The 22673-nt window shown below is 46.4% G+C and overlaps 1 protein-coding gene across 1 annotated transcript in view; it reads right to left on the bottom strand.

Moving 5' to 3' along the window:
* Vopp1 (vesicular, overexpressed in cancer, prosurvival protein 1) overlaps positions 1-22673 on the bottom strand; it is a 92956-nt gene that overhangs the window by 69494 nt on the left and 789 nt on the right. The gene's annotated exons all lie outside the window — the stretch shown is intronic.

Raw genomic sequence — 22673 nt, 5'->3', positions numbered from 1 at the left:
GAAGATTTAAAAGGTGGTGTGGAAATTATCAAAAGAACATGCAAAATTCCCACAATGACCATTGCTAAGAATGTAGAAGATCCTTTGACAGCTGTTATGGTTTGTGTCTAGATGTCTTCCCCTCAAAGGATCATGCAGTCATGGGGGCGGGTTTCAGAGGTAGTCGGATAAGAGCGTGTGATGTTGTAGTGTGTGACGTTGGGATCAAGGGTGTGTGACTACTAAGTTAGTCCACTGACTGATCAGTCAGAGTTTTGGGTATGGATAAGGGGAAGCCCCAACCTGGGTATGAGTGCTACCCTTCCTTGGAGCCAGCCAACTATGAACTGAAACTGCTACGAACTGTGAGCTTCAGTAAACCTTTCCTATTTTAACTTTGGGTGTCAGGTATTCTGTCTCAGCAATGAGAAAAAGTAACTAAGACAACAGTGGAGAAATCCTGCAGGGTTCCTCGGAAGCTGAGGATACGCAGGGTTTGGAGATCTTGTGAATATGCTTGAAAAGGAAATCATTCATCCGACAAAGACTGTAAGAGCTGCTTTACTGGGTGCTCCACTGACAATTCTACTGACCACAGTAGAAGCTGTAGCCAAAATTCCTAGAAGGACAATGGGCACTCTAACTCCTGTAACAGAGCTTTTCCACCATTAACAAACTGCCCAGGCACCACAAGGTGGGTTCCTCACCAGTAACTTCAGAGAAGGCCCTGGAAGGAAGCATCCAAAGACAAAGCCCGCTGTTCAGGGAAATCAGTATACAATGAGCAGTTCCAGTGACAATACAGAATGGCTTGCTGCTCTCATCCAACTACACATAATTTCTTTTGTATTTTTTTAAATATGAAGACGATCTCATTTTCTTTTTGAGACAAAAATCTCACTGTGTAGTTCAGGCTGGTCTTGAACTCACTATGTATCCCAGGTTGGCCTTGAACTCATGGTCATCTTCCTATCTCAGCCTCCGTAGTGCTGGGATCCAGCAAGACAATCATTTCTGAGACTAGGTGAAAGAACAATGGACCAAAGCAGTGCTTTCAGTTTAAATCACTGAGATCTTTACATTTCTGTTAAAAGCAGATTCAGGGATCAGCACCACCAAATGAGAAGGTCACAGACAGCCTTAGAGGACAAGTAACTGTGTACAAAATAGACACACAGCTAACTATGTGACAATTTCTGTGTGATAAAAATCCATTTACAGTTATAAGTAAATAGTGAGTGGATTTACTGACTCCAGATGTCCATTATCCACAGATGTTCAGCCCAGCACAGTTCTGCCCTGAGCTCATCTCACTGGGGCACAGCAGGGTACGCAGAGGCATGCACACCTGTGTCCAGGGTCACAGGACCCTGAGGCAGGCAGACACAGACAAGCCCAGCCCAAATGAGGATCTGATCCCCAGGAGTTCGTGGCGTTGGGAATGTCTGCACACAGGCAGAGGAGACCACTTACGTGCCCTGAGACCAGGAGGTGCCAGGAGGCAAGATGGTGGGCCTAAATGAATCACACCTAAGCTTCATACCATATGACAGGTTGGATCCTGGACAAGAAAAAGGCCGTGAGTGGGACAATGTAAAATGTTCAATTAACAGAAACTAAGAGCCACATACAAACTCTGCAGACGTTCACTTTTCTGTGAACCTAAAATTATTCCAAAATTAAAAGTTGATTTTAAAAATACAGTGTGCCCCCACCTCTACCATAAAACAAATACCCACAAAAAGAACCAGAATTAAGTCCAAGGCTTTGAAATGAAGAGAGCTAAGGGGAGAGCCCAGCCCTGACCCTGACCCTGACCCTGGCCCTGGCCCTGACCTCCGTAAAGTGCAGGCCACACAGGGCCCAGAAGGCTCTGCACAGAGGAATGGGTCCTGCTCCAAGGCTGCAGGAAGCTTCTGTGACTGCACTGACTCCGTTTCTGCCACTGGGACAGGAGAGAGGATGCCTTCTAAGGAGATGAATGAAGCAGCATAGCACACGAGCATTTGCCTGGCAGAGAGCTGGGGCCTCATAATCCCTCTGACCTCGATTTCAGCAGCTCAGGTCAGCTATAAAGACTCGGGAAAGCCGACACAGGTCTCTGAGGTAGAGGTAGCATTTTCTCCACTGTCCTTGCCTAACTGCTGCTCACACTCAGGGAAGTCCTGTTCCACCTGCGAGGCTGCAAGGGAGACTAAAGACCTTTAGGGACATCACAAATAACAGGATCCCACCAGTACCAAGGCAACCCTGTGGGGTGGAGCAATGCAGGAAGCAACCAGCCTGAGGCTTTGACCTTGGGCTACACAGGCCCGAGGATGGGAAGGACAATGGGGCTGACCTCATAAGTGAAATCTGACATTTGTGAGTAGAAGCTTTAATTTAAACTTAAACCTTTGCACACTAATCAATCCTGCCAGCTTCTGGAAAGTTACAGAATTTCACATCAACTCAAGAAACATCAGGAAGTGGGCTGGGGATGTAGCTCAGTGGTGCTGCAGCTGCCTCGCAAGCGAGAGGCCCTGAGTTCAATTCCCAGTACCAAAAAAAAAGAAAGAAATATCAGGAAGCTCCCCTCACAGAGACCTCGGCACACCTGTGCCAGTGGTTCAACCATTCGCTAGACAGATGAACCTTCCTGGAAATGAAGATGGTGATCTCCTACTACTGACCTATCTCAACTGGCCCATAATGGTTATAAGATACAGAAGCTTCAAATAAAAATCTAGATGTCCAACTTTCTCTGAAAGATCCAGACTTACTCACAATTGGCTAAACCTGCGAGGTACTCAGCTCCTCACCCACCTCACCCCTGTACCCTCTACCTATGAGCCCCTTCTTCTTTTTATTTTACTTGTTTTAATTTTAAAAATAAAAGGAGGAAAACATTAACAGACAGACAACCTTTTACAACACAGCAAAAGAACAGTACAGACAATACAGAGTTATAAACAAAGTGGTAGGAAATTAACAATGCTTGTTGTATTACATACTGATATCTTCAAAGTGGTTTCTCATGAAAACAGATAGAGACATGCAATACTGATCAATCAAGGACTCATTAACAGTGTCTTTCAGCAAAGAAACAGAAGACAGTAGATCAACTATGTCAACTGCCCTGTATACACATACATACAAAATTTCTCCTTCTTTCCCTTCTCTTTTCCCACATCCCAGTTGCCCTTCAGCCTTGAGCATTTTCCTATCATTGCACAATGTCTATCATACCTCCAAGTTTTCATTAACTCTTTCAGGTTTTACACTAGTGAGACACTGTGCTGTTAGATGCAGCCTGCGCACTCCTATGCCACCTCCTGCATCCCAAAGGCATCTGAGTCACCACCTTCTGCACTGACGTCCTACTGGCCTGCCTGCTCGTGTCTTCACAGATGGTCAAGAGATGTGTTTGTCACTGCTCACGGGACCTCTGTGGGTTCCCCTGATGCAAACCTAACCCTTAGTGCTCACGGGACACACACACTCCTAGACATCCCTTCTAAGGGGTGCAGTGTGGTGGGCAAACTCACTACTGTCTTTCCCACCGGCTCTTTCACTAACAGGTGCTGCTCATCAGCCTCTGCTCAGGGGCACCACACTCCCCTGGGCCCGAGACTCAGTCCATGCTTACCAGCACTTTGCCACCACAGACTTAGAGGAAGGAAGCGGAAAGATGAGAAACCAACCAATGCAGATCACAGGTTCTGCAACTGATACTCGAGGATAATGGAAATCAAAACCCAGCATCTTCTGCAACCAAGAAAACCTCCCAAGGTGTGGTCGCCAGCTTGTGGTGCTTTGGGAGGGGCTGAGACCATGAGGTGGGGCCCGGTGGGGAGGTGTGGCCTTGCAGGGACGGTGGAACACCAGCCCCTCCTCTTCCTCTCTTCTGCTTCTGACCTGAAGTGAGCTGCGCTGCTCTACCTTCATTGGCTGCCTTGCCCCTTCCACCAGTCCATCATGATGGAAATGTTTATGCTGTGACCCAGAATGAGCCATTTGCCTTTGTATGCTGGCTTCTCTCAGGGACTTGTTTCAGGAACGGAAAGCTGATCAACACACCCTATAGTCCAGTTATTTTACTGCTAGAAATCGGTCTGATTACAATCTCTAAAATGCACAAAGATGTTTACCTTAGGGTCTTCCAACACAGGAAAATGGGAAAGAGGCCAAACATTCAAGCTCGGGTCCCTGGAGAGTCATTGGGTAGCCATATCATGAAGTCCATATAACCACTGAAATGCTTATGGGTGATTTTCAATGGAATGGACATACAACTGACAGGAAAATACAGAATTAGAGATATGTCATGACCACCTTATGAAAAATGCAAACAAACGGCTGGAAGGAAACCCTTGTGAAATACCAAAGGCTGCTCTAGTGGAGTGGTGAATGCTGTTTGTATATTTCTCTACTTTCTAGTTATTCCGTAATTAAAAGGCATTAGGTTTAACATCATAATAAAAAAACAATGATTTATCAATAAAACTCTAAACTCAGAGATGACACTGGCCTCCTGGAGAAGGCTGCATCTGAGTTGAGACAGCAGGGCCTCTCACAGCAGGAGCCTCAGGGTCAAGTGCTCGGGACACCCCACACTCAGCACAGGCCGGCCCTCCCGCTGCCCGGCGGGCTGCTGAGCCGGCTTCTGACTGCCGGGCAGGCACAGGCTGCTCTTGGTGCTGAACAGACCCAACAAACTCCCGCATGCCTCAGAAGGCGCCTCGGCCTGACACTGGTGCCCGCGCGCACAACGGCCGGGAGAAGGGGTTCCCTCTGAGGGAAGAGGCCGAACAGCCGAACTGGCAGGGTGGAGGTGAAGAGAAGATGCTGATGCTGAAGAACAGAAAATTAAAGCTGAGGCGGGAGAAGGAGCATATCATAAACGTGGGGCTGACAACAGTGCTGCCGTGCAGCTGGAGGCCAGCGAAGTAATGAGAGAGGAAGCGGTGGGTGTGTGGGGTCCAGGCCTGAGTCTCCCGACCACTAACCTATGCTGCGGGGCAGGGCAATCCCTGACTGGATAGATGACATGGGCTAACACAAGTACCTTTTGCTTTTAGGAAAGGCAGTGAGTTGGGCATCCTGGTATAGGACAGCAACTCAGCACTCTGAGAGGCTGAGGCAGGAGGATCACAAGTTTGAGCCCAGCCTAGCAATTTAGTGAGTTAGCAAGACCCTGTGTCAAAAGGAAAAAAAAAAAAAAAAAAAGACTGGGAATATAGCTCAGTGCGAAAACTGTACTCAATCCTCTATGCCACACAAAGGAAGAGGAAGGAGAGGAGGAGCAGGAGAAAGAGGAGGGGAGGAAGAGGAACAGACAAGGAAAGAAAAGGCAATGAGAGAATGCAGATAAGCCTTGGCCTCTGGGGGTGAAGGCGTAAATACTTCCCATTCCCATCTTAAATTAAATGGCTGCTCCTATCAGAAAGCAGGTGTCACCCGCTCAGGCCAGCAGCTTATTAGACCCTGGTTACTCGCCAGACCTACACACTCTGATAGTCCTGGCTTTTCCACCGTGAAACATGAAGTCCAGGAAAAAGCCAGATGGCTTAGGTCGCCAAGAGAACACCTTGGATGCAGGTCAGCAGAGCACCAGTCACACACACCCTACCACGCCACCCCCTCAGCACTGGGAAGGCCCAGGGCCAGCGCAGCTCTGGAGGCAGCAATGGGGGAACACACCTCTTCTCATCAGCTCCCAGGGGCTGAGTCACTCACAACTGTGGTGGAGCACTGCAGAAGCAAGGCAGGACTCTCCAACCACACCCCTCAACACAGGGACACTAGTTAGGTGTGCCGCTGGTTGCCGGCTGCTAGGTCAGGAAGACACAGCCAGGACCTGCCCCTTCCCTGCCCCAGAGTCAGGCTGGTGCTCTCTGTCTGGGTTCAGTGTTGCTACTATGGTGAAAATGACAAATGCTTGACAACGTAATTACAACTGTCAATCTCCCTAAAATAAATTAAACTTGGAAATGTTGGAGGTGTAACTGTAGGCACAGGAGTTAATTATATCTGGTCACGTGGTTCCGAGTGTGTTGCTAGAAAGAATAGCTCAGCTGTTCATGGGCTATTTTTAGATTTTAGATTCATGGGTTTTGTTTTTTAAAAACAAGGAGTTTGGGAACAGTTTCCACAGCAGTTTCTAACAATTAGTCCCCCCACATGGTGGAATTTTTATTAGGAATACACAGTGACTTCTGCTTTTGCAGTTCTTGGGAGGACTTACCAGCAAAAATGTTTCAAAAGAGCCTGCTTCCCAAAAGGAGGAGAGAGGAAAAGCGACCTGGGAGACCACGGGACGTTTTCCTACGAGCAGATCCAGAAATGACTAGGTGTGACAGTGGACTGCAACTCACTGACTGCTAAACAAATAATACTATAAATCCAGGCTGAATTATTTTGGTTTTGGTTTAAAGACTGCCCTAAAAGAAACCATTGAGCCAGGCGTGATGAGGCAGGAAGATTGTTGGGAGTTCGAGACCAGCCTGAGCTAAAAGTGAGCTCAAGGCCAGCCTGAGCTGCATAGTGAGACCCTGTCTCAAAAAAAAAGAAAAAAGGAAGAAACCATTGAGACAAACTGGAAGGCAAAGCCAATTCTTCCAGCCCAACCAGAGGCCCCACTCCCTATACTCCTAGCAACTCAAGGCAGGGGTGCTCATAGGTTTGACCTGTCCAGCATCATAGGCTGTGCACTGCACAACCCAGGGAGAGCCATTTACAGAAGCTATGGCATGACTTCCTAAAATTGCAATCATTGGAAAGCAAGAAAAATAGGGTTATCCACAGAGGGGTGCTCACTGATGTCCACTTACTGCTGAGAAGACAGGCTCTAAAATTTATGAAGTTGTTCATCAATTCTCATAAGCTAAAACAAGATTAAAAATGTTAGCACTCAGTGAGTGAGTTGCAGTCCACTAAGAGAACCATCACCAAAATGAAGAGACAACCAACAGAATGGGAGAACTGTCTATCCAACAAGGGATGCGGATCCAGAATACACAAGGCAACCCAAAGGTAAATCCAATTCAAAAATGGGCAAATGAGCTGGATAGACCTTTCTTAAAAGACCTGAATATGGCCAACAAACATACGGAAAAATGCTAACCATAAGGGCAATGCAAACTAAAACCACAGTGACACACTTGCTCACCCCCATGAGAACGACCATGATCCAAGTTGAGAAATAATTGACGCTAGTGAGGAAGTGGAGGGTGGGACTCTAATCAGTGCTGTGGGATAGTAAATTCACACTGTTTTTATGGGAAACAGTGTAGGCAGAAGTTCCTAAAACCCACAGCTGGAACTGGCAGGACACTGAGCATCCTCCTGCTGGGTGCACAGCCAGATGGGTAGAGCAGGGTGTTGGGGAGATGCCCCAATGTACACCTATCAAAGGGTGCTCACAATAGCCACAAGACAGAGTCAGCTGGCAGGCCACCATTGAATGGGTGGAATATGTGGAACAGGTACACAGGGAGTGTTACATAGACATAAAAAAAGAATGAAATTCTGTAACTGCAGCAACGTAGGTGGGGCCAGACAGCATTTTGTTAACTGAAATAAACCACAGAAAAACAAATCTACATCTCACATTTGAGTGCAAGTGGAAATATGGATCTCACAGTAATAAAGTGGTGGCTACCAGTGCCTTGAAAGTGTACAAAAGAAAAGAGAGGCTGGCAAGTGGGTACAGGAGCCCCAGAGAAGGGAAGACTTCCAGTGTCTCCAACATAGTGAGCTGACTATGGTGACAGTGATGACTTGCACATTTCAGCATAGCTGGAGGAAAGGATTTTCATATTCCCAGCACAAAGGCAGGATTCAGGCCTGAGCTGAGGAGTGTGCCAATTACCTTGCTCAGTCCTTCCACATGGCATGCTGCCACACCACACCATACCCTGTGATGTCTAACTAGTACGTGCCAACTGAAAATCTTAAAACGTTTAACAGTTGTGATGCCTGCTACCTCCCTGACACAGCGGCTGGCCAAGGCCAAGGCTGTGAAGTCAGGAGTGTTCTGGGGAGGACAGCTAGGAACTCACAGGGTACTAAAGAGCACTGTGAACTGATGTAAGCTTGGCCAACAGCGTGCCATTACTAGATTCCACAGCGGGAAGTGACAGATCAGACCAGGCTTTCCAATGATCACACAGCAGTGGAAGGAAGAGTACCCTACACACAAGGACAGCAGCCTCTGCTAGGCAGGTGTGGAAGAGAGACCCATTTTGGAAACTCTAATGAAGTAAGCAGGACTGTGGGAATAGGGGGTGTCTGGAATGGTGTCCTGGGATCTGGCAGCACCACTACCTGAGACAGAAACCAACAGGGAGAGCCTTAGGCTGAAATGATGAGCTCAGTTTAGACACAGCATCCAGGAAGGAGGCCACTACGCCACTTTGCTGCAGATTCCTACAAGACAACTGGATCAAGAGGGGCAACCCAGCAGGGCATTCTCAGACTAGAAATACAGATACTGGGAAATTATCATAAATACAGCCATTGAGGATTTAGGTGAGGGCAAGATGCCCCAAGATCCTTCATAGGACCACAAGGAGAGGAAGTCCTCAACCAAGCCCAGGATGGAGCTATCCAAGAGTCCATGGCGGTCTGGGAAGGAAATGGAGAAGACAGAGTGGCCCATGGGCATGGCCTGCTGCCTGTGAGGTGAGAGGTGATCTTGATAAAGAGATGCTGTGTCTAAATCTAACCATCTCAGCAGAACGTGCTTCTAAGGCAAAGGAAAAATCCAACTGAGGTTTAGCTTACACAGAGACAGAGTTTCAAAACGGAGCCAGTCTCAAAATAAATTACCAGTCTGCCTACAGATTTCAGAGCAGTAGTAGAGAGAAAATGGAAGGAAGACACAGGCTTCGTGGGGCTGGAATGTAAGGTGGCAAGGACTCACCCTGTCTGACAGTGGACAGGCAGCTGCTCCCAGGCCCACATCTCCCACCTCCCAGGAAAACACTGACCCCTGGCAGTGCAGGTATATAAGTGAAAATGCAGCCAGGCATTGTAGTACATGCCTGTAATCCCAGCACTCTAGGAAGCTGAGGCAGGAGTATCACAAGTTTGAGTCTAGCCTGGGCAATTAGAGAGACCCTGTATCAAACAAATAATTTAAAAGGGCTGGGGATATGGCTGTGTGTGAGGGCCCTGGGTTCAATCTCCAATACAAAAAAAAAAGGTTGAAGACACTGGCTTGTACAATCACAGACCTTCAGAGTCTCAGATTCCACCCACACAAAATCCAGAAAAAACAGCTCCTGCCCTCTCTTTCTATTGGACTGGTGATCTTTGATAAATTGCTTACCTCCTTTGTCTCAGTTTGGCCAGCTATAAAATGAAGAACACACTTGTCTCACAGAGTTACTGTGGCCTTACAGACGAGGCGTGCACCTAGGGTGGTGGGGTCCAGGTCCAGCAGTGAGGGTGACACTTTGGCCCAGGGCTTACCCCAGAAGCCCTTTTCTGAACTTGAAGCATACAGAATTCCTGAGTATGGGCACCTCCTCATTCAGCCGCCCACACCTCATTATTTTTAAATATAACTGTCATGGTCAATTATTTTTTATACAAGCAGCATGCCCATGGCTAGGAACTTAATTCTTTAATGTAAATTTTAAAAAGCAAACCAGATTTTACTCATATAATTTCTACCTGTAGAGGTCTTTCAAGGACCAAAATATTATAAAAGCTGTTTGTCCTGGACTCAGTTCAGTGAACTCTGCTAGTAAACATAAAACAGCCAATAAATACAAACCAACGAACACCACCACCAAGAAGATGCACTGCACGTGTTTTCTTCCTCTCTGTGTGTCCACAGGTGTTTCCCCAGCCATCTCCCTTTCCTGTTGCTGCCCCAGGTTTGTCACCTGTGTGTCTGGCGTGTGCCTCTTTGGCACCCTGTCTGACAATGGCATCTGTCTCCCTGCAAGCTTCCACCATTATGCCACCCGCTGAGAGGTGACACCACCACAGGGACCCGTCCAGAGCTGGCACTGTGCTGTGGGTACCTTTGACCTCCAAACCTGTAATCCCCTTCTTGGCAAATCCCAGCCTTGGGAATGTCCTTATAGTAATGGAGAATGAACTAATACCAGGGGCCACACAGAGGAAACACTCTCTTCCCACAGAGCAAGCATTTTGGAGGCACCAGTCAGCACATCACAGTCATCTGAGAAATGGAATAATGTTGGCGAGACTAAGAATACTCAAAGGCAGTAAGATGCATCAAAAAAGTCCAGTGTGTAGAAACTCGTACACTAGCAAGAAGGCTTCCACTCCCAGTGATAGGTGAAACACTGGCTCAGTTTTCTATTTGGAAGCACTAACCCTTAAGGACGTATTAAAACGCCACCCTCACCTCAAATGAAAGAAACACAGGAGGGAGGGAGAAGGCAGGCATCAAAGAACACAGCCCAGCCACAGTGCAACAAAATGCAGATGTGTCCCGAGAGAGGCACTTGGTGTGGACTTGTCTGCACTCTGTGAGGCACTGCTGCACCTACCACGCAACCACAACACAGGAGCGAGCCCCACAGAACTGCAGAGTGGAAAGGCTAAAAGGTCCTGTGGGTGGCATGGCACAGTGCCACCAAAGGAGCCCAGCCTGGGTGACTCCAACAAAGACACTTCTTCTTATACCAGAGAATAACATCCTCCCAGTTCTCACCACTGAATTGGGTTTCCCGTTTGTCCAGGCTGAACGCATTCTAAGTGACGGTCACACAAGTACCCTGTGAGGCCTTGCACGCGGAGACATCAAAGAAAGCCCTTCAGCGGCGAGCAGAGGTGGCTTCCCAGGGCTGTGGGAGATCTGGGAGGTGTCAGCCCAGAGCACAGGTTTCATCCTGCAGAGTGGCTGCGCAACAGGGCACCTGTGGTTAGCGGTGCCATACTGTAGACTCACAAAACCTGCTGGGCGCTTTTATCACACACACACCAGTAATAACAAAAGGAAGAGGGCAAGGGGAACTTACAGAGGTGACAGGCTTATGGCACACAGGGTGTGGACCTGTCATGTGTGGACAGTTAACCCCAAACTCATCAAGTTGGATACAATAATTATGTGCCATTTTGAATAAAAATAATGTTGAATTTCAAAAAGAAAACAAGTCTTTGCTGTTTTGTGTTCACTTTATACCTCACCAGACAATAAAATGAAAGCTCACATAAATACTGTGTGTACGTCACACCTGCAGACTTGCTTACGTGTCGCAGATGACCAGTGCTTGAGTGATCAGTGCGTGGCCCAGACCACCTGGAAATGCTCTGTGTGCATCAACTTCCAGCCACTCAGTTCAGCCACCCAAGGTCCCGGCTATCTCTGCATAAGGCTGCATGACAGTGCCACGTGCTGTGAAGTCCCCTCGTCACTGTCCCTCTACGCACCCAGACCCTGACCTCAGCACCCTTGTGTTCAAAGACCTCGAGGACAGAAAAAGGGCTTCTGACTATGCCATAACCCCACCAACAGTGAGCTGACTGACAAAGACCCTTTCAACAATAAATAATAATGCAGACTCACTACATACCCAAGGAGAAAGCAAAGGAAAGGCCAGTGTTCAAGGTCATAGGCCATATAGCCTCACTGAACAGTGCTGTACTACATGAAGACACTTTGTATTAATTATATTTGTGCTCAAACGTTATAAACTATTTGCTCAGGTAAGCAACTGTTAACAGGGCCTACGGTTTCCTTTAAACTGGGTCCCTCTTCTGGGATGAGAGTTCAGTGAGATCCTTACCCATTTATCAAAAGAAGATCTATACACAGAACTGACGTATGATCAAAAAGGTACTAGTACTGATTGTAGCTGTGATGGCCCTCATGACAGGGACCCAGCCCACTCCCGGCAGCCTCATGAAATGCGTCACCAGGTCACACTGACATCTAGGAAGAGGCAACCTTCCTGTCTCATGGAGAAGTGTGACTTGCCATTTGCCAGCCTTTGCAGGGTAACTGCTATCGCCAGAGCTGATGGTACCACTGCAGGTGGACTCTCAGATATGCTCAGGTGACCAGAGTCCAAGTGCCACAGTTTTGAAGAGTAGGTCCTTCTCTGTGAAGAAGTGTCAAATTATCAGGGCAAATACCTGTGGTTTCAATTTGTCCAAAGTTCCTGTTATAACAGAAAGCCTTCTCACTGTCTGCAATGCAGCCTTTCCTGAAATTCCCAAAGTCAGAGGTGGATCCTACTTCCACTAGTGTTACCATGGCTAAGACAATGACTGGACATTTCTACTCAGAACTCAGATCCTGAGATGGTCCTCTGACCTACAGCAGTGACAGTCCTGATACACTGTCATTTCACCACCACAACTCCTACCTCCAGGAACTCCCTTGCTGTGCCAGAAGAAGGCCAGCACACTGGGTACATACATAGGATGACCAGAAATGTGGCCTCTAAGCTTCAGCATGGGTACTCTGAGAAGCTCAGACAGCTTCCACTGCCTCACCATTCCCTGGGACTTAGATCCTCCAAAGTTCCCTTCCGTGACTTCCTTTAATGCAAAGGCTGGGACTTCTCGCAGTGCTGCCCCAGCCTCTTCCCACCAGACCACAAGTCAACCTGCATCTTCCCTCTCACTCGCCTCAGTTCTTTCCTTGAGCCTCTCCTCTCTCCTGAGGCTGACCTCTACATCTACATCCACATCCACCTGTTGATCCCATCCCTCTTGTGACTGCCAAGATCTCTGGGGCAGGAAGGTCCACCGGGAACTTGAAGTCCAAGGAGCTCAGAGGCAACAACAGGTAAACAACAGGTAAAAATGCCTGAGCTAAGAGCATGTAAGGACTGGGGATCTAGCTCATACCTGAGGGGACAACCTGCTCAGTGAAGCCTCCTGGGCATCACCCTAGTGTCCTCCAGTGCAATGCAGGGTGAAACGGGAAAGACAGAAGGAAGGGAGACATGGGGAAGGCATGTTCTACAGCAAGCAATTTAATCCAGCAGGGCTGGGTGAACACTCTCAATCCCCACCTGTGCTGTCTTGAAGCAACCCCCATCTGAAGAACTAAAGACGCATGGGGCCACCCACACCCACAGAATTGGAAGCAAATGTTCTGGGCCCTGGTGCATGTGAGTGTTAAAACTTTCCCAGAAGCCAGGCTTGGTGGTGCACAGCTGTAATGCCAGCACTCTAGGAGGCCGAGGCAAGACGATCATAAGTTTGAGCCCAGCCTGGACAATTTAGCTACTTAGCAAGACCCTGTCTCAAAAAGGGGTTAGAGGTTTCAAACGCAGCTCAGTGTGAAGGCTGTGGGTTCAATCCTTAGTATCAGAAAAAAGAAAATGATTCCCAGGTCGTTCTATTGTGCTTCTGGGGCTGAGATGGAAGGGAATTAGGAATTCCCCATGGGAACCAAAGACTTTCTAAGGGGTATAAATGAGTCACTCTCCAGATTTTCAACTCACATGAACCCTCCTTCCTAAACTGTGCTACCTGAGGACACAGGTCCTTCCTTGCCAGGTGTGGGTCAAGCAGCAGTGTGACTTTTCCCCTCCCACTCATTATTCTCCCCTTCCCAAGGAAAGGCATACCGCTCACCCATTCCTCATCTTCCCAGCATGCTTTGGTCCAGAACTAAAAACTGCCCAAGGTGCCAATCTAAAGCCATTGGAAATAGCAGTGTTGCCGCTGTTAATGAGTGAATTATGCTGACACTTGTCACAATGGTAAGGGAGACTTTCAAGACTCGCAAAAGTGTCAACTCCAGTCCAAGTGGGGAGAAAGAATGAGCTGAACTCCAAAGAAATCAAGACCCTTGGGATGTATGGACAAGGACTAGACGAAGGTCAGGGGACGGAAAATTACTAAGGAGAGACATCAAGGGCTGGACAAATGCGATCAGATATCAAGGGTGGGAGAATAACTTAGCAGGACTCTTGCTAAAACTGAGCTCACTGAGGCCAGAAACAGAGGCCAAGATGGAAGTCTAGCTGACATGAAGATACACAGGATCCCAACCTATATTTTCAGTCAAGGAGAAAGTCAGGGTAATCACATAGCTGATATAGTTTCAAATTCTTTGCTTTCCATTAAATTGAAAGGCGCCCTAATCATGTATTACCATGTGGTGTGAGCACATTTCTCAGAATTTTAATATGAAGTATTTTATTTCCATCAATGCAATATGCCTAATTTAAAAATCCTGATCCATTTCACATAGAAATTAATCTTCAAAAAATTTTGTGTTTAATAATACCCAACTTGAAATCACTTACAGCTTCAATCAAACATATAACTATAACTCAATCTATCAGTCATTTTTAATCTCTTAGTGTTGTATTGGAAGAAATGTTTTAAAACTGAATTCAGATATCTGTGTTACAAAATTGACAGGTCAAAAGCATACTTCCAAGTATAAATATATATTTCATTAGAAAAAAATTCTGTAGGAAAAGTCAAAGAGAAAAGGGAATGCCAACTGTTACAGATGATTGTATATCTTCAAAGGAATGATAATCAGATCAAATTGCTAACAATATTTAGAGTCCACTTAAATTAAAAATACCGCTTTTCTCCAAATCAAAATCTCAAATACTTCAGAAGGGTGTCTCTGTATTTAACTGTTCTGTCCCACATTTGTATTAATCAGTTATATAAAATTAGTAAAAATAGGATCATCAAACATGTTCACAGCACAAAATCAAGATACTGGAAAAAAGGAATATTATAGTTTAATTTTAAACCTTTATTTTACAATACCTGAGAAAATAGCAACCAACTAGGTTCAATGTTAATAAAGGATTGTAAATTCAACGTAAAGCTATGTGAGGCATTACGTTTGTGAAGCTCCTGAAAATTTCTTGAGAACATACAAAAAAATTTTTTTAACAAACTCTGAGCTACAGAAAAAGGTTCCAGAGGAAAGAGATGGACAGAAGAAGGAAAGAAGGATTGCAGGAAAGAATCTAAAGCCTGTGGAGGTGTTTGAAATTTATTTGGAGGCTAACAGAGAAGAGCTGAGATTGTAGAGCAATTTTATCTAGTGGAGGGAGTGGTTGTAGGAAGATGCTCTTAGCTATAGGGGGCCCGGATCAGGCTTTTCTATCCATCTGAAGGAAGAAGGAACCAGGATCTAAAAACTTCCACAAACGTAATCTCACCACACACACACAGATATACACACACACCATGTTCACTCCCCATGCTCCATATCAGTTTAGGATCTGTCGTCATTCTCTCTGTAACACTCTACTCTGACTCTTTTGACGGTACTGAACAAAATACCGAGAGATTGAGGCCAGCTAAAAAGCCAATAGGTTCCACTCATCCTTAGTCTCAGTTAATTAAAGCCAATCTGTCTCCTGGATAGCTGTTACCTGTAGCTCATAAGGCAGCTAGGAGAGAGAGGGATTATCTGTACCCTTTCCTCCTTCTGCCCAGGGGAAAAATGAAGAGCCAGGTATGGTCATTCTCATAAGCTTCCTTTCCCTGTTAGGATACTCATGACCAAGAGTCCTTTTAATCAAATGACTGACATACTAGAAACACAAACAAGCACAAGGTTTAAACAAAAGGTGACAAGAATCTTCCTTTTGTAGATCTGCAGCCTCTATCCTGGCATGAAATCTGGCACAGGAACTTTACTCGGGAAACACTGACAGCATTCATAATCTTGTCATGCAACCTGTGGCACCAGATAAACTCCAAGTTGGGGAATTTCCAAAGAGCTTCCCTTAATACTGGGAAGCTCATAGCCCTTGCAGGTGAGATCAACTGAGTCAGAGAGAGTGTAAGTACAAAATTTACTCAAACTCCCAACCAATACACAAACTGCTGAGATTCTACCACAAATGGCCAAGTCACCATTCAAATAGGAGACTTAGCTACTATCCAGAAATCCGTGTGCTTCAAACAGGCAATCGATCAATGTCAAACCTCATTTATAAGATACTATCTTTTTTTTTTTCATCTGAGGACACTGTTCTCTCATCAGAAGCTTTGAAGTTGCCAGGCATGGTGGTGCATGCCTGTAATCCCAGCACTCAGGAGGCTGATGCAGGAGGATCACTGCAAGTTCCAGGTCAGCCTGGGCTACCTAGTGAGTTCAAGGTCAGCCCAAACTGCACAGGGAGACCCTGTCTCAAAAAAAATAGAAGCTTTGAAGTGTACAGCTGTGCTTCTTGAAACTATGCATGCATATGTGTGTACGTGTGCATATGTGTATGTGTCCTTGTGTGCATGTGTGTGTACACATGCATGTGTGTTCGTGTGTATGTGTGTTCCTGTGAACTCTTGGTCTCCTTGTTCTCACTGAGCCCTTAACTCTCTAACCTTAACAAGTGAAGTCACCGTTTCATGATCCCCAAATGTAAGGACCCTTTTCCGTTTCTGATGCGAACAGCTCCCTTTCAGGGAGCACCTGAACTCCAGAGTGCCACTTGCTGGGTCTCTCCTCACCAAGTGCACACAAGCAAATGCTTCAAAACCTGCACCTACCACTGAATTCTGTCCTCTTAAAATTCAGAACTTCGCCGTTCTCCAAGTCAAAATCTCAAATACTTCAGAAGGATGTCTCTGTATTTAACTGTTCTTTCCCACATGTGTATTAATCAGTTGGATAAAACTAATAATAGGATCATCAAGTATGTTTGTAGCACAAAATCAAGATATTGGATTTTTTAAAAATAGTATTCAGATAGATTTGGATAGGCTTACAAAGACAAGCATTGTGAGAAAGAACCAAACAATTTAGTCTTTTAAAAAATATTAAACAGCTGTGAGGAACAGCACCCACAAACAGTGAAGTCTCACTGCAAACACTGTGTGATTTTCTTGGCTGCACAGGTTGGGATAAAAGGTGGGACAACACACTAATGTCATCTTAACTGCATAATGACAAGGTCCAAACCAGGACTGTGGCAGTGCCAGGTAGACCAAACTCACAGCAGAGACTTTCCTTACTATCCATGCGTCAATGGGGAAACGGAGCCAAGAGTTTTAGGGCAAAATGTACATATTAGCTAACTGCTTTCTAAAACAGTTCAGCAATGCCTGTCTTTCCCTGAACATGAGCAGCTCCTCAATCAATATCTGATCAGGGTCACAGGAACGTACAACACATGAAGACAGCAAAATAACTTTACAGATCTCATATGGAGAAAGTATCTCCATGCAATCAGTGCAGGGGACCAAGAATCTGGCAGTTATGCTTTTGAGTAATGACCCAGCAGGTGCCCAAAGCAGAATACTAAGGAGCAAAGCAGATGAAGAGAAGCTGGCAATGGGAGACAGGTTGATAACTACAGCAAATAACTCATTAGGATCATGTCACCAAAGCCAAGCAGAGACCGCCCTATTACACATCACTGAACACACTTCCCCAAAACTGACTCATCACTCTAAAAGTGGGCAGTTTCAGGAGAAAATCAACTTATAATGGGAGGTTGGTTTTCTCAAAACAAAGTCCCAATCAAACTTTTTACCCACTATATGAGCAATCGTGACATTTTGGACTCTGATTCAAGTGGATTCACTTTGAGTGGCCTTTTTCTAGGACCAACTGTTTTCAGACAGCGAGGGGCCCCTGAATACAGCAAAGTTTTCAAACTACAGGTATGAGGATGGTGGGATGATGATTCAAAACCAAATCCTAGAAGAGATGACAGAAGGAGATGAGCCTGGAGAGGATCACACACACTGGGCACCCTAGGCACTGTGTTCAAGGGCTTAAGGGCTGCCACTGTGACACTTCAAACAGGCCAAGAGGCCGAGCTACGACCATGAGAACCTAGGCCATCTGACCTTGTTGCTCTGGGCCTCTTACTGTACCTAAGGGCAGGTGGTGAAGGCTGTTCAACTCTCAGTGGGTGATGAGTAAGGACAAGGGAAGAGACTGGCATCCCAATACCCCTTCAAGCCCAAGCCCACGCCCCTAATAACCTCACTTCTTCCTGCTAGGCCCCACTCTTAAAGGTTCCACCATGTCCCTGAGAACTAGGTATTTAACTCACCGTAGCTGATATACACATTATTTTTTTAGACATAATGCATAATGCAATGTGTACTTAATAGATTATAGTATAACGTAGGATATAACTTCCATATGTACTGGGAAGTAAATTCACATGATTCACTTTGCTGTGGTACTTTCTTTACTGCATTAATCTGAAACAGAGCCTGAAATACTGAGAGAGAACTGCACCCAGCATAGTGCCCCCTCCAGAGACCAGAGCTGATCATTTCACTACCTCTCTCCTACCCTAACCCTAACCCAACTCTTCCCCCAGGTCACTCACCATTAGGACTACCATCCATCTATGTCCCCCTTTACTCACATAATTGTTGAGTCCTTACTCTGTGCCAGGCACTGTTCTAGGGGCTGAGGGTATTCCAGTCAAAGAAAATAAAAATCTGTGCTCCTCACTGCTTACATAGTAGGAAGTAAATTCCATCACTTTTGTATGTGCTGGAGATGGAACCCAGGGCCTTGCACATGCTTGGCAAGAGCTCTACACTGAGCTACACCCGGCCGTATCTTAAAGGCAAGGTGTAGTGGGAAATGGAATTCATTGGTCAGAGTAAGGTAGACCAGGAAGGGAAGTGGAATGGCATTTTAGGTAGAGTGGACAAGACAATTCTCACTGAGATGGTGACTTTTCAGAGGCTTCACTGAGAGGACATGATAAAAGTGAGTTCTAGAAAAGTAGCTTGCATCTTGGGGATAATCAAGTGGCGACTGCCCTAATCGTATCCCTTTTATATATTTCTGGAGCCACTTCCCTCTAGCTGGGCTCCTCAACCTGCACACAGCTAGATGAAGGCAAAGGCAGAGAGCCCGGCCCTGGTGGTAACACTTGCCTTCCCCAAGCCCTGGGCCCAGGCTTCCCCAAGGCAGAGCCCCATCTGCTTCAGGGTTGTTGATCACAACCACTTCTCACTCATCAGCTCCCAGCCTCCTCTGGGACCGCCTGAGATAAACCCTCCAGGCTGCTTTTTCATTCAAATTGCATGCTGCTCAGATTCTAAAAACTCTAAGAGTGGGAGGACCGAAAAGGTTTATTTCAGAAAATTGGCAGCCACGGGCTGCCACATTTCACTGGAATTCCAGGACCTGAAAAACATTTGGCAAGAGACAAAAAAACACTCTTAAACATAACTTGGTTATAATTTCAAGACTTCCAGGCGTTAACATACATAGGACTGTAGAAAAAATACTCAGTAATCCTCTTATTTTTTCCCAGTCTCAAAAGATAATGTTCACTTTCCAACCCTTTCTCTCTCAGAGATGGTAACTCTTTCCAGTTCAGGAAGGGCTGTTTTTGTCCAAGTAGCTTTGAAGCACAGGGCAACCTCACCTAGTCATGGTCAGTTTCGGTTCCTGGGAAGGATCAAAAAAATACCGAGAGGTTGGTCTCATTAATAAAGTACGTTCACCCCCTCTGACTCTTGTTATATTAGGTATGTACTAGGGGTTAGAGTATAGCGCAGTAGTAGAGCACTGCCAAGCATATGTGAACCCCTAGCAGCACAAAAATAAATACAAAATTTACACACCTACAGTCCAAGCTACTTCGGAGGCTGGGACAGGAGGATTGCTTGAGCCCAGGAGTTTGGGATCAGCCTGGGTAACGTAGCCAGACACAGTCGAAAATAATAATAATAATAAATAAATTAAAAATAGTATGCCATATACCCTACCTGGCAGTGCAGGCCTATAATCCCAGTACTCTGGAAAAGTGAGGCAGGAGAATTATAAGTTTGAACCTAACCTGGGCAACTTAGCAACTTAACAAGACCCTGCCTCAAAAATTTAAAAAATCTAAAAATTAAAAAGGTCTGGGGATGTAGCTCAGTGCAAAGGCCCTGGGTTTAATCCCTAGTATCACCAGAAAAAAATTAGAATTCTATACATTTCTAGGCTCATTTTAGGAAGGATAAAGCCCTTCTAACAAAAACTGTAGATATCAAAATTGTCAACAACATAACCCTTAGAAAGACATAGTAGTGCTGCACTCTGACGCAAAGCTCCTGGGAGGTACACACGCGAAGGCCTAATTACTCCCCAGGTCCAACCTAAGTGCGAATGGAGGTTTACTGTTGCTGCCACTGCTTCTGAGGCACCACTGTGGCCCAGTGACGCGAAGGACACCAGGTATTTCTCCACTCTGCCTACAGGGGAGACAGCTGAGCATCCTCCCTCTTCCTCAAAGGGCCATTTCCAGCAGGTCTTGCAGCCAACTGGCAGAACAGAAACACAAGGCCTAGAATTCTATCACTCAAAAAGGCATCTGGGGCTGTCCTGTTCAGGGGAACCAGAGCCTGAGGCCAAGCTACAGAATCTGCCACATTCAAGGCCCAAGTCTCTGGGACTCAGCCAGCTGGCACAGTGCCTGGGATGGGGGAGATGACCTGCTAGTGTAATTCATAGCAAATGCTGGGTTAAGAGACAAAAAGGGTCACTCCAGTAATGAGCTCCCAGAAGGCCCCCAGGGAAGGATGCTGCTGCCAGCTGCCTCCTGGCTCAGAGCCCTGTGGGGCTTCAGGATAAGTACACAACCAGGATGTCCCAGGACAGTCCTGCTGACATCTGCTGTCCAGGCAGTTATCCAGCATGCGCTTTCACTCTCCAAAGTGTGAGGGTTTGAATGCCAAGTTATACTTCTACTCTAAGGAAAGGTGACTGAGTTTCTAGAGATTTTGCTGGGTTACCTAATGGTCACACACCTCCAAGCCCACCACTGCCTCAGAGATAAGAAACAGGCAAGGTACAGTGTGCGTGTGCAAACTGTGTGCAAGTCCCATGCAGGAAGACTTCAGAGAGGAGGCAGAACAGCACGGTGAGGACACAGGCTGGAAGAAGATGGCCTAGGTTTACACTCTGGGACCCTCCCACTTCATAGCAGGGACGCGGACAAGTCTCTGCACATCTCCCTTTGGAATAACAATAAGGATGAAAGTAATTGCTACAAGGATTGATGGGCTAACATTTGTAAAGTGCTAAGAACAGTGTGCCCGGACCTGGGGAAGCATTCTATGAACGTTTGCTGAGTATAAATAAAGGTGCAGTTTTATGTGAATAGCTAAGAAATTTCTATGAAAGGATGGCAAAACAGGGGAGGAAAGCTCTTCTCAAGCAGTTCCCGGATCTCCTTCCCACTCAAGGATCTCCCTCCTGCATAGAAACCACCCATGCCCAATCCCAGACAGGGCCAGGTAGGCAGGAGACAGTAATGAATCCCTGGCCACAAGGCCTCCCTGAGTTCCAGGTGGCTCACGGTCAACTACACAACAAATGTAAACACTGAAAGCAGCTCAAGTAGAACAAAGAAACGAAGACAAATGTTCTAGGTTGTAGCTAGCAGTCAGAAGGTACAGCCACCCCACCCCTCCCTGGACTGTTTGCATGCAGTCACCGTGAAGAGACGCCACTGCCTCTGCACAGGCTCGGCAACTGAAACTGCACAGCTACCTGCGATTCAGGACTTCAGCACATCCAAAGCATGCTGGTGAAATACACCCAGAACCACCAGTTTAAGCTTTAAATTGTCATAAGTCTCACAGTAAAAGTCCATGTGAGAAATTACAGAGAAATCTCCTTAGTTCCTCCCAGGGATACCTCTCCACCACCAAGAAAGTACAATACTCAAGAATATCATCATGTCCAAGTGTACAGAAAAGAAAAATTACTGAACACACAGACACTCGCCTTTGTGAAAGCATCATCTTAATCATTCAGGTTTTAGCTGTATGCAGTAGTTCTGCCTTTAAGGGCCTTTCCACCTTTCAGGCAGGATTTGAAATCCCTGTTAAGATGACAAATTCCTATGCAATGAAACAGTTTGGAAAGAAGTGAGTCTTCGGGGCCCCTGGGCACAGTTCTACACGGGCCCAAGGCCTGGCAGAAATAGGAGGCACAAACAGGAGAGGGAAGGCTAGACAGTTCCATCAAGCACTAAGAATACCGCAAGGACTGCAAGTGTGAGCACCAATGTGCTCAGGCACACACACTTGTTTTTACGTAAACAGCACAGCACTTCTCTGCTCTCTCGGGTGAGTCACCAAAGGGGACACGATCCCATTTGTCAGGTTTTAAAACTAAACAACTGGAAAGAATGGGGAGGCATGCCCCAAAAGTATTAGTACCAAGCGAGAGAGATTCTGAATAAAAACAGGAAATCTGTGCTGTGGTGAAGCCTGGGCAAGGAGAAACTATTCCAGAAACCTTCCATCCGAGGGAACCAACGCTTTCAATTGTTTTCTAGCAATTACTTCCTAACACACGGAAAAAAGGAAGAAGTCATTTCCAGCACTATGCCTCAAATATTTGAGAGTTTACAACTCTCTAAAACAGGTAAGACCAAAGGGAAGTAGGTTAACCACTACCATTTACATCGATTTCATTATTTTGATAAATTTCTTTCAAAATAATCAATGTATGTGGGGCGTTGAAGGATCCCTGTATTAGACTCTACACAGAATTCCACTAGCTCTCATTTTAAAGGAAGTACTTTAGCAGGAAGAGGGTGGCCCGGTGACAGGTGGCACTTCTCAGCCAGGAGGAGCCGGGTCCCGCAAGACCGTCAACTCCCAAGTTCGCCCTAACGCCGAGCCCCCGCTTTCTCTCCTGCGGAGGCTGAGCTCCGCGCGCATCCCGACGTCCCCTCCCGTGCTCCTGCGGGGGTTCTGCTCACGTCCCGGCGGCACTTCCTCCGACCTCGCCCCCGCCCGCAGACCCCCGC

Source organism: Chinchilla lanigera, unplaced genomic scaffold, assembly GCF_000276665.1.
Source record: "Chinchilla lanigera isolate Chin_1 unplaced genomic scaffold, ChiLan1.0 scaffold00055, whole genome shotgun sequence".
Classification (NCBI taxonomy): Eukaryota; Metazoa; Chordata; class Mammalia; order Rodentia; family Chinchillidae; genus Chinchilla; species Chinchilla lanigera.
The sequence above is the reverse complement of the archived record's forward strand: the minus strand, read 5'-3'. Positions and strand labels throughout refer to the sequence as shown.